This window comes from Malaya genurostris, chromosome 2 (assembly GCF_030247185.1).
Source record: "Malaya genurostris strain Urasoe2022 chromosome 2, Malgen_1.1, whole genome shotgun sequence".
Taxonomy (NCBI): Eukaryota; Metazoa; Arthropoda; class Insecta; order Diptera; family Culicidae; genus Malaya; species Malaya genurostris.
In genome coordinates, this window is record NC_080571.1 from 199,699,171 (window position 1) to 199,713,692 (window position 14,522).

The 14,522-nt window shown below is 38.5% G+C and overlaps 1 protein-coding gene and 1 long non-coding RNA gene across 3 annotated transcripts in view; both read right to left on the reverse strand.

Annotated features, from left to right (window-relative positions):
- LOC131426981 (E3 ubiquitin-protein ligase TRIM9) overlaps nucleotides 1-14,522 on the reverse strand; it is a 284,818-nt gene that overhangs the window by 137,730 nt on the left and 132,566 nt on the right. The gene's annotated exons all lie outside the window — the stretch shown is intronic.
- Nucleotides 6,726-7,910, reverse strand: LOC131426983 (uncharacterized). Its single transcript, XR_009229226.1, has 2 exons — nucleotides 7,011-7,910; nucleotides 6,726-6,926 (listed from the first exon to the last, which is right to left on the reverse strand). It is a non-coding gene; the product is annotated as an uncharacterized LOC131426983 (long non-coding RNA).

The following is a 14,522-nucleotide window of genomic DNA, read 5'->3' on the forward strand; positions in this document are numbered from 1 at the left end:
AAACTACTGTAATTTCCTGTACGTTCAGTACCTTATGCTGTTTCTCGCCAAAGAGTCTCTACAACCCAGAACGAATACAGCAACAATGGAAATATTCAAATTTTCACTATAGAACTGCAAGAACACACACTATGCAAAATTTCGGAACCACATTGCCGGGCCACAGTGCAAGCAAATCTCAATTGTTGCTTCAATGCAAATGGAATTCATGGCAGTATGACCGGAGCATATGCTACATTCAACGTGTTTCCGAACGATCCGTGTGTCCGCCGGCTGCAGTTAGTGAGAACGGTCTTCCGTCACCATCTGCTGCAGACTCCGAGAAACAACCAGCGGGCGAACAACTTCCGTATCCGAACCTGCTGTGCATGTAAAATGGAAGTGAAAATTTTGCCGCTGACGGGTGAATCTCATCCCTTCGGCATTCGGATGGCTGATGTTGATGACGATGTACATCCACGACAGAGCAAGCATGCGGCCAGTAACTACATGGCAAGTCCGGGATGTTTGCTCGCAGATGCAATAGTCCGTCTGATAATCGTTGTAATTTATCATTTCATTCGGAATTATTAAAATTTTCCGGGTTTTCCATTTCAGTTGGCAAATTTTTATAGGGATGTTTGTTCTCCTTTCTCGTCTATTCATCTGGGGTTCGTACGATTTAAATGCAACGTGAGTGGAATTTTTGAACCAGAACTTGAAATATTCGAGCAAATTTCGGAATTTATTTACTTGTAAAAGTGTCGCCACTTGTCTACCATAAACACACACTGCATAAATAATAAACCCGTCAAAAATATTATCGCTGATGTAGCAGAGATTTCGCCGATTCCATGACGGTACAAACATTTATTGCCTGTACCGAAATGATAAGCCCTTTTATCGACACCGCTAATGTACTTCGCACTGCCATGGAAGCCAAATTAACTGCCCATAATCATTAACTGAGAGCTCACTGGAGCAGCATAAAATGCTATTAACGATCTGCTGAATGCGTGCTGTTGGCTTATGGCTTACATGCAGCATAACCGATGTATTGCCGGAAAGTTGATGGAATTAGTGAATGCAATGCTTCCCATCTAAATTGGATGTGAAATTTGATAAGTGGCCATATTAGTTAAAATGCATTATGTTATTAGACTATGGAATAGATTCACAATACTGAGATTTAAATAGTTTTAAATATGAAATGGTGTATGTCTTGCTCTATTTTGTACATGATTTGTTTATTTTGCTTTATTGGCTGTTTCAAATCAGTGCAATTCTGATTGCTTTCAAAGATCAACGACAGCTGCTGGAAGAAGTTCTTAAAACAAATTGTCATGTGGAGGAGAAAAAGAGAATATGAAACCTACTAATACACAATATAAAAAACAAATCACATCGAAGTGGATTATAGTATTGTCTATCTATAAAAATTGAGTCTAGTAAGAGTCAAGGTCACAAAGGAACTTTAATGTACAGAATTGCCACGAAAACCTGGGTTTTTGTCCGCAGCTTGACAGATCACCACCTTTTTGCGAATTTATTCTATTTCAGTGTCCTTATAGATTACTTAATGGCCCGAAAAGAGCAGAATCTTTCTCGCAGACGAACCTTTATGGTGGTGCTTTGGTTGGCATTGCATTTCATGACGATCTCCTAATCCAACGGCCCAGGCTTTACCCAAATCGTTTTTAATCACAGTCACATGCGAAAATGTTTGAGATGCTGAGCACAGCTCAATTTCCCATAAATCAAAAACTGTTTTAATCCACCTAGTGGTGTAATGATGCCTTTCTCATATCATTTATACTATCATATATAATACTGTGGTATTCTTCGAAATAATTTTCTTCGATTCTTAAAAGAATAACCGAAATCGGTTTGTTTGACCGTCTACTGATAAAAACTATTAATTGGAAAAGATTGGAGGTCGATTTAGAAAATTTTTTAAGGTTTTTCCGCATTTTCAGTGATGGTATACAATTTTTAACCCACTTTACCCTACATTTCCGTATCCAGAAGTCGGATTCAGGAATTACGTATATGATCACAGGACCTTTCATTTGAATCTAAGTTTGTGAAAATCGGTCGCGCCATCTACGAGAAAAGTCAGAACACATATTTTCTTTTTTTTTGCACATTTTACCCCATAACTCTCGAACCGTAAGTCGGATACAAATAATATTCATGAATTTTTTATGGGACCTTTAGACCTTTCATTTGAATCTGAGTTTGTGAAAATCGGTTCTGCCATCTCTGAGAAAAGTTAGTGCAAAAAAACGTTACATACACACATACACACATACACACATACACACACACACACACACACACACACACACACACACACACACACACACATAGATAGTCGGGGCACCAGTGAACCGGAACCCATCCTCCAACCGGCATCATTGGATCGACCCAGGCATCCTTACGGTCGGGCCGTAGACGGGTAGCGAAAACGTCGGTTTCGGGAGAACTTCCATCGTCGGGGAACTCTCTGTCGGTGTAAGCTAGATCCATCACCGGGGACTAGTCGAGCAGACGCCACAGCACCGATTCGAGTCGTCGGGGCATCAGCGAACCGGACGCCATGCTCCAATCGGAATCGCAGAGCAGACCTCGGCACTCCTTCGGGTGTCCCGCGTGGCGTAAAAGGGGAAACTCTCAGTCGGTGTAGGCTAGATCCATCGTCGGGGATCAGTTGAGTAGTGCGGCGCGACGTAGCGGCATTGGGTTGTCGAGGCGCCAAAGGTGGATCGAGAGGGATAAAGATAGAAACTCAGGAGCTCATTTTCTCCCAAACGAAGAAGTGCATGAGCACAGCCGAGATGTATATAGAGAGCAGGAGCTCATTTTCTCCCAAACGAAGAAGTGCATGAGCACAGCCTCCCCCGAAGTATTGAGCTTCGCTTAGTTCCGGGGGGATCAAGGCAAGATGTCCAAGGTGTTTTAGTGGGTAAGGTTCAGCCAGTCCCACTCGCTGGTTCACAATAGCGGTAGCTTGACAACTACTGAGCGCGTGAACTGGGAAAGTACATAAGTAGGTATTTCATCTTGTAAAAAAAAAACACACACACACACACACACTTCTTTGAAACAATTCTTGACAAAATGTTCAGTACTGAAAGAGGAGACAATTTACAACAAACTGCTGTCAGAACATTCCAGATTCGAAAATATGGAGCGTTACAGTAAAACAAACAGTGCGTCCATATATTAAATGACTCAAGCTATACGTTTAGAATTCGGCTCACATAATATTTTTTTACAGCGCTCCAGGAGATCGATACTAGTGAGCTGGATATGTAAATGCCCACCCCAGCCATGTTCAAATTCATGCTACAATATCCACAACTACGGACGTGTAATATCGAATATTTATTGGAAAATAATGTTTTATTAGCTTCCGATCAATGAGTGTTGTAAAGCACATTATGCACAAACGCAATATCAAACTGGAATTCTTTTTTGAAAGTGAATATGGCTTCGGTTAGCAAGTTTCGATTTCCGGAGTTGCTTTTTTGTCAGCATTCGTGCAGAATTTAGTTAAGACTAGTAATTTAGTAATTATAACGCATGAAGAGGCTAAGCATTCATTATAAAATAATTAAATGTGGTAAGAGGGTATAATTTTGGTTGAGGTAAAATTTTCTTATAGTTTCCTTATATTCCTTATATTACATTTTGGTGGGGAAAGGGTTCCAATCAGCTTTTTACAGCCCTGTCCAAAACGTATTGCCCTCCCCGTTAATTTGTATCAGGCCGAATTAGCGCATGCGCGCCATATAAACGCCTCTTTCAATATGAGGAAATTACATTGTTACCCAGCATTTTTTTAATAATGTTGATTTCCTTACCTTTAGTTTTGTGTTACCTTATCCTCCATTGTTCAATTCAACTTAGTTTCGTTGTATTTCGATATCTCTTCTTCTTTTTCTCTTCCTTCTTTCTTTTTTCCCTTTCCTTCTTTTTTTGATGCGCTGCTCTGGACGAGTATGGTATTTTTTCTCCTTTCTTCTTCCTTCCTTCCTTCTTTTTTTTATTCCTTTCTTTCTTCTTCATTCCATTCTGTTCTCTCCTCTTGTTCTGTTCAGTTCTAGAAGCGCTTCTGTTTCATCTGATTCTTTCTCTCATTGTCGGCGTGTCATGCAAGCAAGATAGAGAAATCAAGGGTTAGTGTAATGTATATACATTATGTGTGTTTTGCCACTCAGAATGGTTCAACGGATAAGGAAATGTAAACATGACGCTAACACTCAGTGATATTTGACTATTACGAAATATAATTTTACTCTTTAATTATTTAGCTATCACCCCTAGAACATGTTTCCATTTCATTATCTTCGATTGTTCATTATCTGTGTTTACCATAAACTCAGGCTTTTTGAGCAGCAAGTAAACCTAGACTCCCAATCGAAATGTATCACTACCAATTTGATACAACGCACTCAAAGGCACGGTAAAATGTATATTGTACATACACACAAAAACACATACATACACACACAGTTACACACATTCACACATGCATACATACCCACATGTATTCCACACATTACAACATTGAGTTACTATTTCTAATCTAATAGATCCTAACTAAAACTAGTGTGCCAATAGTCATCTCATTAGTTGAGTCACCATGTTATTTTAGCGATCACTCGACTTTTAATAAATGAATTGTGATAAAACCGAATACAAAGTCTTTGCCTCTTCTCTAAGAAGCAATAACGCATAGTAGTAGCTCGGAAATGGTTCAATACTGCTGTTTTAGCAAAGCAAAATGTTCCAAATTTCATGTTACTTCTGAACTTAATCTATCAAACAGAGATAACAGATGTCACTATTACAAATGATTATCGTATATGAAATGACTAATGGATTTGAGATGAATGGGGGAACCGTTACCCAATTTCTATCTCTTCTAATGGTCGATCGCTAATCCTGAGCTGAAACGGTGACCTTTATTACCATTCTTGCATGCAGTTATTCTTACACTTCACTCACACATCATCGAACCCATCAGGTCCCAAACGATACATCCTCACAATACAAACTGGATGAACATCGTTTGACAGCTATCAGTGGTTTGTCCATTAGTTAAGTTATTATTATTTCGTTCTATTCTACAATATTCTATCTCATTTCACAGTAATCCATTGTACACAATCCACCAATACACGTCAAATATGGACTCGATTCACCGTTCACCTGTTGTCATCGCGTGAAACCCAATTGGGATACGTTCACTCCACTTAACTCCCACTTCACACTGGTAATAGGGACCGGTAGTATGAAAATAAAACATAAAAAGAGCTCAGTTAAACCCTACCGGCCTTTCCAACCCCGGATGTTGGAGCGTAATGCAATCAATATCTTATTCACTCACAATCGAAATGTATCACCATATACGGTTTGATACAACGCATACATACATACATGTATAAATATATACAGGCACCAAGGCATACTGACATACACACATACATACATACATACATACACATGTGTACATACATATACATATATACAAATATGTATTTCACACGCAAATATTGTAACATTGATTTACTATTTCTATTCTAATAGATTTTAACTAAATTCATTGTGCCAATAGTCATTTAATTAATAGAGTCACCATATTATTCTTCCGATTACTCGACTTTCAATGAATGAATTGTGATGAAATCAAATACAAAATCTTTGCTTCATCTCTGATAAGCAATACCGCATAAAAGAAGTTCAGAATATGTACGATATTGCTGTTATAGCGACGCGAAATACTCCTAATTTCATCTTACTCTCGAAGTCAATCTATCGAACAAACACAACAGATCTCGCTCTAACCAATGGTTTTCATATATGAAATGACTAATGGATTTGAGATGAATGGAGGTGCCGTCACCCAATTTCTATCTCTTCTATTGGTCGATCGTTGGTCCTGAGCTGAAACGGTGGCCTTTATTACCGTTCTTGCATTCCACTTCACTTACACTTCACTTACATATCACCAGACCCTGTCAGCTTGGAGAGAAACCAATCTTCAGTTCACCAACGCCATCGCACGGCATCACATTCAATATATCATGTCAATTGGATGGATGCGCAGTGCTGCTATTTTGGCGCGCACGAATGTGACATTTCTCTCCCCTTCTTCTATGTACTAGATTCGATGCGATCTCATCTGAGGGCGCCATGCTCGCAAAAAAGGATGTTGCCAAAGATTTGTTCGGGAAATGTGAGAGCTGGCTATCTTGTTATTATGGTGTCTTTGATATCACCTCATCCATCAGATCCCACACGAGCACAACACAACCTCACAGAATAAACGTCAAAGATGAACTTAATTCACCATTCAACTATTCCGTTATCGTGTGAAACCTGACTGGGGTACGTTCATTTCACTTCATTTCCACTTCACACTGGTAATAAGGGCCGGTAGTATGAAAATGAAACATAAAAAAGAGCTCAGTTAAGCCCTACCGGCCTCTCCAACCCCGGATGTTGGAGCGTATTGCAATCAACATCATATTCAAATCATGCCTCACTCAATAAGCTCAATAATGAAACTAAAAGTTATAACACATATTTATATTAAATTGTAACAATAATTAATCGTATCTGATGATGTTTGCAATACCGTCAAGCCCATCAACCACGGGAGGGATAATTTTGGTTGAGGTAAAATTTATAACAAATGTATCAGTATTTAATATAGAAATGTATTGGCTGTACACTGGTTCATAATAAGTGCATTTATTATGAAACGCATTTTAGAGTGCCAAATAATCAAACGATAGCAGAATTCTTATCCAATTCTCAGAGCCATATTGTTTCCACGTATCAGAGTTTCATTAGAGAGGATTTAAGTCATTGTGGCTTGACTTGATGAATCATAGAATGCATCAATTTATGATTCTTCTAGAACTGTTAATTGGTGTCTGAAAAAACGGAAGGATTTATAAATTATTAATACTGCGGACTGAGAGCTCGGTGGAAGCCGGAGATATTATATTCTGTTGTACCTATCGAAAGTGTAGATATTCATATATGCAATGTTGTATTATCACCAATAAATTTCCACACGAACAAACAATCCAGGTGACAAGATTTCGGGCAATGTTTTCGGGCTTTAAAAATGAAAAAAGGTTCACAATTTCTTAACATTTTAGTAATAAAAATACTTATTTTACTGGAGGCCCTCAAAACGAAACATCTTTCGTTGGGTTGAATCTGGACGATTGTTTATATGAAAATAACAAAGCTAGCATAGCCATAGTAACAATAATGTTGCCAGTTGAGAACATTTTCGGGAATTTTCACATGTCAAGGATTAATGTAGGAATAGGCTAGGCTAACTTGTTCATTCCGCGAACCAAACATTGGCGATCTGTTTGTATGGGACCTAGGGGTATTATTGTTTGTATTTGTTCGTACTACCGAAAGATCGTGAAGCATGGTTGATGCAATGTTATAATCTGAGAACCGTTTCATGTACAATAACATTCTGAAAAATGTAAAACTGAAAGGAGTCTATCATTAAAATGTATATTTCAACAAGCTAACGACCCAATGCACATCGCCAAAAAGTCAAATCTTAACGCTTTCGAGGACCAGTAGGGGATCGTAAATAAGAGCATTATTCGTGAAGGTGTTCGATATAAAAAACATTTATTTGCACAAAACCAGAAGGCCGTAATTGAAAATAAAGGATTCGCTACGAAATATTGAATGCAAAATAGAATTTCATGGACAGTACGCGGAGTCACACTTATTTGGTTCCGGAGGAAAACAGGCGAAAAACGATATTTTCGTTACACTAAACGAAGAATCCTTCTTATATACTTTTTACATACTTTGTAGAGCTTCAGGATTGTGATTGACTGATTGCAAATGTTTTGTCATATACTGTAAGTTCGAGCAAAACACCAAGGGAAACTAGCGCCATTTCTTGAATTGCTGAGTAGCATAACTGTTATACACGGACGAACACTGATTTGTTTGCCATTTATAATAATAATAATAATAATAATAATAATAATAATAATAATAATGAATATTCTACTGTTTATAGTAATTTCTTCTGATTCCTTTACAGTTTATTAATAAAATTAATTTGATTAGGATTTTCATAGTTACCCATTAAGACGACATTGTAGACGACCTTTCAACTGATTTAACAACCGAAAAGATCCAAAACGTATGTTTATAACATTCTAAAAGTTGGTACGAAAATATGCCGTTCACAGTGCCATTGAATATATCTCACGTACAAAGGAGTCAGTTTTACCTGTAAGATAAAAAAAAAGATAATTAGTGCATTCATATACGTACTTTAACACAGACTATCAAAAGTTGCTATATAAAAATTAAAGCTAGCTATCATTTAAAGAAACTTCACAGCACACTCCGGAACAGCCACTTGCAAGAACCAATATACCTCGCTTGGAATTTTTGCTACTCAAACGTACGATGCTGTGTGTACAGAAATATCGTTAGCAGCGAAGAGGAAAGAAGTAGGTACCTATTGCCATCATGCGATTCACAGTCTCGTATGTCGCACATTGTTTTACGATCCACCGCACCCGGGAGCTTCTCATATCACGACGCCCAATTCGGCATACGTCGAATGTATTCTTGCCAGAAGAAAAAGTTATAATAGAAGATGGGGGGATCCACAAAACGGCACATATCCTATTTCAGGGGGGAAATTGTGCACGCATAACTTCCTACTGTATCACTCACTCACTACTTCGATACTGACAGTGCGCCTCCATGTAGCGTGTGACAGCAGCCACTAGCTAAAGTGCTGTGTCGTGATACGTTATGTGTTTTTCTTGCCTAAATAGGCCACTTCGCGTGCCCGGAAAGAGCCGAGAAATTGCTATCTTTTCCTGCTTATTAAATCAACTAACATTCTCGGAATGGTCGCTGAAATAGATGCACTACTTGAGCATAGCAAGAGAATAAAAAATGGAGACGGGTGGTGTTCACTTACGTTTCTGTCTCCATAGAGACGGCGTGAAAAGCGCAAAAAATCGAACATAAAATAATTTATCCTCATTCTCAACTGATAACACTGATTTCATAGTATTATCTGGTGAACTTCTGAGTCGGATAGTCATAGAATGAATAATGAATCGATTGCCACTTTGAGTAATCCAATGAAAAATGACGTTGAATGCTCAAAGCACTGACTGTCCCTGCGGCAAAACGTCTGTTCAGCGCGTTCAACAAAGAGGATAAAAGAGTTCTCAATTTATTATGCATTCTCTTCTAACAGTCTCCAGGAAGAAGCGCTTTTACGGCGAACAAAGTGCGAAAAACCATCGCTGCCGGTATGCGGATGCATTTGTCGCCGAAGCGATCGGAGGACATCTTTGCAGCCCGGAGGACAGACTTGAATGCAAACAGCGGGAGATATTTTTATGGTTTTGTTTCCTTTTTCATTCTAGCCAATATTACCTCACCACGATGGTTCAGTTTTCATTTCATCTTTATTAGTTACTACGTTCTAGTCGAAGAACATCGAGGTGGGTTTGGGATTGATTATTGAGAGTGACCAATTGCTGTACTTATATGATGTGATTTTTGATATTGTTTGAATAACACAATCATATCAAAAGTGGACAACCGGCTACGAATTCACGTAGGACTATTGAACCAATAATCATCTCATTACTAGAGTCGTCATATTATGTTGCCGATTACTCGACTTTCTATCAACGAATTGTGATAAAATCGGAAGCAATATCTTTACTTCGGTTCTAAGAAGCAATACCACAGAAAAAATAGTTTGTTGTTTGAAAATTGTTCACTACGGCTGCTATAGCGACGCGTAACTCGAAGTGAATGTGCCAATCGTGACTCTTAAGATTAATCTATCGAACAACGACAGCAGATTTCACTCGAAGGAATGGTTTTTCGTCAGAGTTGCAATTTGTCAGTCACGTCGAATGACCTTGACAGACTGACTAAAATCATTATCAACTGTAATCCGTACTGTGAAAGTGACTGTCAAATGAGATACTCGATAGTTCCATGACCAAGTAGAAGTATATTCAGTCCAGAGATGCCAAATCTGCAGATTGGTCTGCAAATCTGCAGATTTCTGATATGGCGCTGCAGACATTGTTTGTTACAAACTTTTGAAAATCGAGTTTTTCGCAGACTGTCGTCAAAATTTACAGACTTTTGAAATTGGTGCGACGTTTTGCAATCCTGTCTGATGATATTCGAATTTTTTACCTGGCATCTCTGATTCAGTCAACGACAGGCGACTCTTTTTGTTTTCTCTCGCATTCTCCTATTCCCTGTTGAAGTAAAGAACAAAGACAGTACTCACATAAACATTAAACGATAAAGTTTATAATTATTTAGGAAAATTAATCGGACTTTAAGTTTATTGGAGTGAAAAAATATATGTCAATATTCATGCTGTTCGATTATTATTCAGTCACATCGTAATCAAGCAGTGACAGGAGAAATGAAGAAAATATCAATTGCATCAGCAATCAATGAGCGTCCTGGCGAGTGAAATATCGCGAGAATTTTTCAGTTTGACATACCGGCTCTCAGGCACTCAATACATGGTGATTTGAAGAGCCTGGTTGGCAGCTGTCAAGTGACATAAGCTGTCCATTCCGGCCCCCTGTCACAACGCCATCTTGATGAGATCAAAAACTTCAAAATCAACTTAATCGGTATACTTTCAAATGGCTGGTGCTCACATACCGGTGTCAGTTGGCTGGTCCATTCATTCTCGTACAATGTTGCTGGTTGATAGTGACAGATATAAGCTCTGGTTTTCGTATACGTCATGACTACTGGAGCCGTTACCCTAGTTATTGACATTTGTTTATTTATTATGGAAGACGACATATTGAACGGAATATGTAGAGGCCCAGAAATAACGATAGTTTGTTGATCTATTCTCTTATTTTTTCTTATTTTTGCGACTTCTCAATCTTTTTCAAATTTCATTGATCATAACCTTATGTTCGGATCAGAAAATTCTCCTGTAAAATTGATTTAGTATTATGACACATTTACTTTAAATATCGGATAAATCATCGTTTTCTTTATTTATTTATTTTTAAATACTACATTATTGATTGAACTTCTCCGATTGATCCGTTATTCAGAATGAGATTTCCAGGAAAGCTAATTGAATTTATTGATTAAAAAGAATCAAAGTGTTTGTTTTGACACATCAATTAGGAAAAATTTTGCAGTACGCTTCCAGAAACTAGACGCCGCATCGTTTTTATTGTTGTGCTATTCAACCTATACACCACTATTGGGCCACCTAGCCACCATGGTTTCGGTTATATGGATGTGCATCTTCAATGATCTATAACACATAAAAATAAATAATCAACTTCTAAGAGAAGCCGTAATCTTTTTTTATCGATACGATATTTTCAGTCAGATATCGGCGAAATGGCCCTTTCAGTGAAATGATTCATTTGGCGAAATAACACACTCAAAGCATTACAACAAACAAATTTAATAGAGGCAACTTTTTGAGATGCATTTTCTTGTTCAGGGGAAAGGCGGGTCATAGTGCGCGGTACATATTAGAGCGCGTCTAATTGTTGAGCATCTGTTAATGTGTATAACTTTTTGCGATAAACGTTGAGATTTTGTCCTATTAACTTCATTCGGTTACATTTCACTTTCCCTGTTAATTTCATATCATCACGGCAGACGTAAATATAAAGTCTGCCTTTCTTTTTACGTTTTTTGGTCTTAGAAAATAAACTTTACATCGTTAATTTCTTATGAAATCGAGTCTTTCTTGGTTTAGAAACAATTATTAGATCAAAACATCGTTGTCGAATCTTTCGTCTTAAAAATTAAATTAATTTAAACTCTAAATTATAATTGGAATTAGAAACCATTTTCAAATAACGTGAATCGCGTTCGATAATGATGTGCGTCGTTCAGCCATATTGCTACATCTTCGTCTGCTACACACCAAAACATTAGGCCAATTTAAAATAACAAAGCAGTTAGTGGAACAGTTAAAGCCGAATAGTTTATTCAAACAAACTAACCTGTTAGGAATTAGCAAATATCATGTTTTGTTGTTTCAAGAAACAATATTTTCAGTATCAAACAAAATTTTCTGTGGTCACTATTTCAGTAAAATAAATCGATGTAATAAACCCAAGTTGAGTTACCTTCACAATTTTTTCTGCGAACGATGTTTATCGTTGTCTACGGCAAATATTTTGTTTCGAGCAGCTTCGAGTCAAATTACGAATTGGGAAATGTTTTTCACAATCTCTAGAAAAATATTGGTTCATGTTGGTATAAATGTCAATCGGAATGTTATCGTTTGTTTAAAATGCAAATTTTAACATACAATTCTTCATTTGTTTGTAAATTAAGCATTTTTTGGATTGGTAAATTGCTCTAAGTTTGTTCGAATTCGAAGAATTTAATAAACTTCTCCAAAAATATGAAACGTGCTCATGATTTGAGACGAAAATTTTTTTTTCTACCATAAATACTCGCAATTTACGGAAAATTATTAGTGCACATTATGATGCACCGCCGCGCACTATTACCTTACCCTTGCGCACTATTGGGAACAAAACATGACCATTTAGTAGCTATCATGCTCGTAAACAGTATAATAATTGTAATCGTCTATTTGAGGTTATTGTAAAGCAAGGATTGAAGTTTCCGTAGACTTGTTCACGATCTTGAAAAAAGTAATATTTAAAAAAGTTCAGGTGCGCAGTAATCACCACCTCTCCCCTACATTCCAGATCGCTCTTTCTTGACAAATGTTCTAGGTTTCAACGTGCCATTCATATATATTCAGACTTTTCCTGCGCATAAGTTATTTCCAATAAAAGGTGGTCAGAAAAAATACGCATTGGAGTTCTGCAGTTCGCTGGAACCGGCGGTTAAGTTCATTTTTTTTTCAATTATAGTGGTCATTCGTCTCTTCGGGCCAGAAAAGTTTGTTAACCCTATGTGCGGGGTTGGGGATCGAACCCAGGTGGGCTGCGTGTGAAAGGCATCGACTAACCCATCACGCTACATTCGTCCCAATGAGTTCATATTGTCTTGAGCATGAAAACTGTTTTGATGCTTGGTTAAGTTTTCCAAATTGCGAAAATGTTACAATCAATAGAGCAGGGATATGCACTCCAATTTTTCGTTAAACGCGACATGACTTTCACCAATACTCACTAACTAACTTCTCACAGAAAGAAATTATGAATTTTACAAGTGATATAATTTTTCAAACGATATAATTCATAACTACTTAATTTCTCAAATGACACAATATTTCATTCGTACAGAAATTTACTGGCTCCGAGTGTAATTTGCACGCGGCTAGCAAGTAAGACTGTATGAATTTATATGCACGATTTACCAGCCAAGCATATGTGCTTCTGTGGCTCAGTCGACTAACTGGTGTGCTTTGTGATCTAATGTTTTGTAATGGCTGGCTAGCTAGTGGTTCTTTTCTCAGGGTCGGCTTACCACTGTTGCTCTAGAGGACTCACAACCGTTACTTACCCCGCAACTAATACGGCTCACAATTCAGAACGACACACAGAACAGACTTGAGGGCTCAATAGTAAGAAAATAACAAGCAAATATCTTCATTTAACTAATTTATTAAGGGGTTCATACATATATTGGGAATTGGGGATAGGGATTTGATGCGGCCGAACCGGAACCGATGGAGCTCATGCAGTTGGATGCGAGAGGGTTATAATAATCTCATACCTGCGAGATAGCGATATTCCGAAGGAATTCGCTGATGAATAGAGCCATGCAGGGTCATATGTCAGTTCTCGCCTCCGAATACCACTGCAAGGGAAGCGATTGACTCTATTCCGGGTGCTCGTATACAGTGGGTAAACTCATCGGCCCAATCATCAGTGAGCGGGGGCCAGGCTCAACCAGACCTCACTGGAATCAAGCCTCCTAAACGTCCGTTTCAGCAAACCGTACACGTGTGACACGACGATATCGAAACGGGGCTCGCCGGCCACCAGCACCACTCGCAGTTGTATCGTTAACCGAAAGATGGACTCCTCACTGTCCTTGCCCAACGGTCGGAAATCGGCACCCGCCGATAGGTCGAGCACGTAGTTTTCTGGAGTACGATGATATAGGATGGGGCTCGCCGGCCACCAGCACCACTCGTAGTTGAATGGTCGAATTATCACCTCCGTTGGAAGCAGGATGCTTTGCTTTTAGACTGGATCCTTCTCCGGTCGAAATACGGACACGGTTATTTGTCGACTTCACCTGCTGAACCGACAATCCGATCGTCGTCCTTCTCTGCGTTGGCTTGCTGGATCTCTTCCGAATTTCACACCGCACGTGGGTAATCAAAAAAATTTGCCTTTTCTTGTGCACCGAACCGCGTCCGAAGGCCTCAGCAGTTTACGGCCGACTCCCGGTTTCCAATTCTTCGATACTTTTTCTCTCCATCTAACCCTCTTTTTCCTGTCCCTCTCGCTCTATCGGATACAGTGGTGTCGCGATGAAGAAACGGTGAA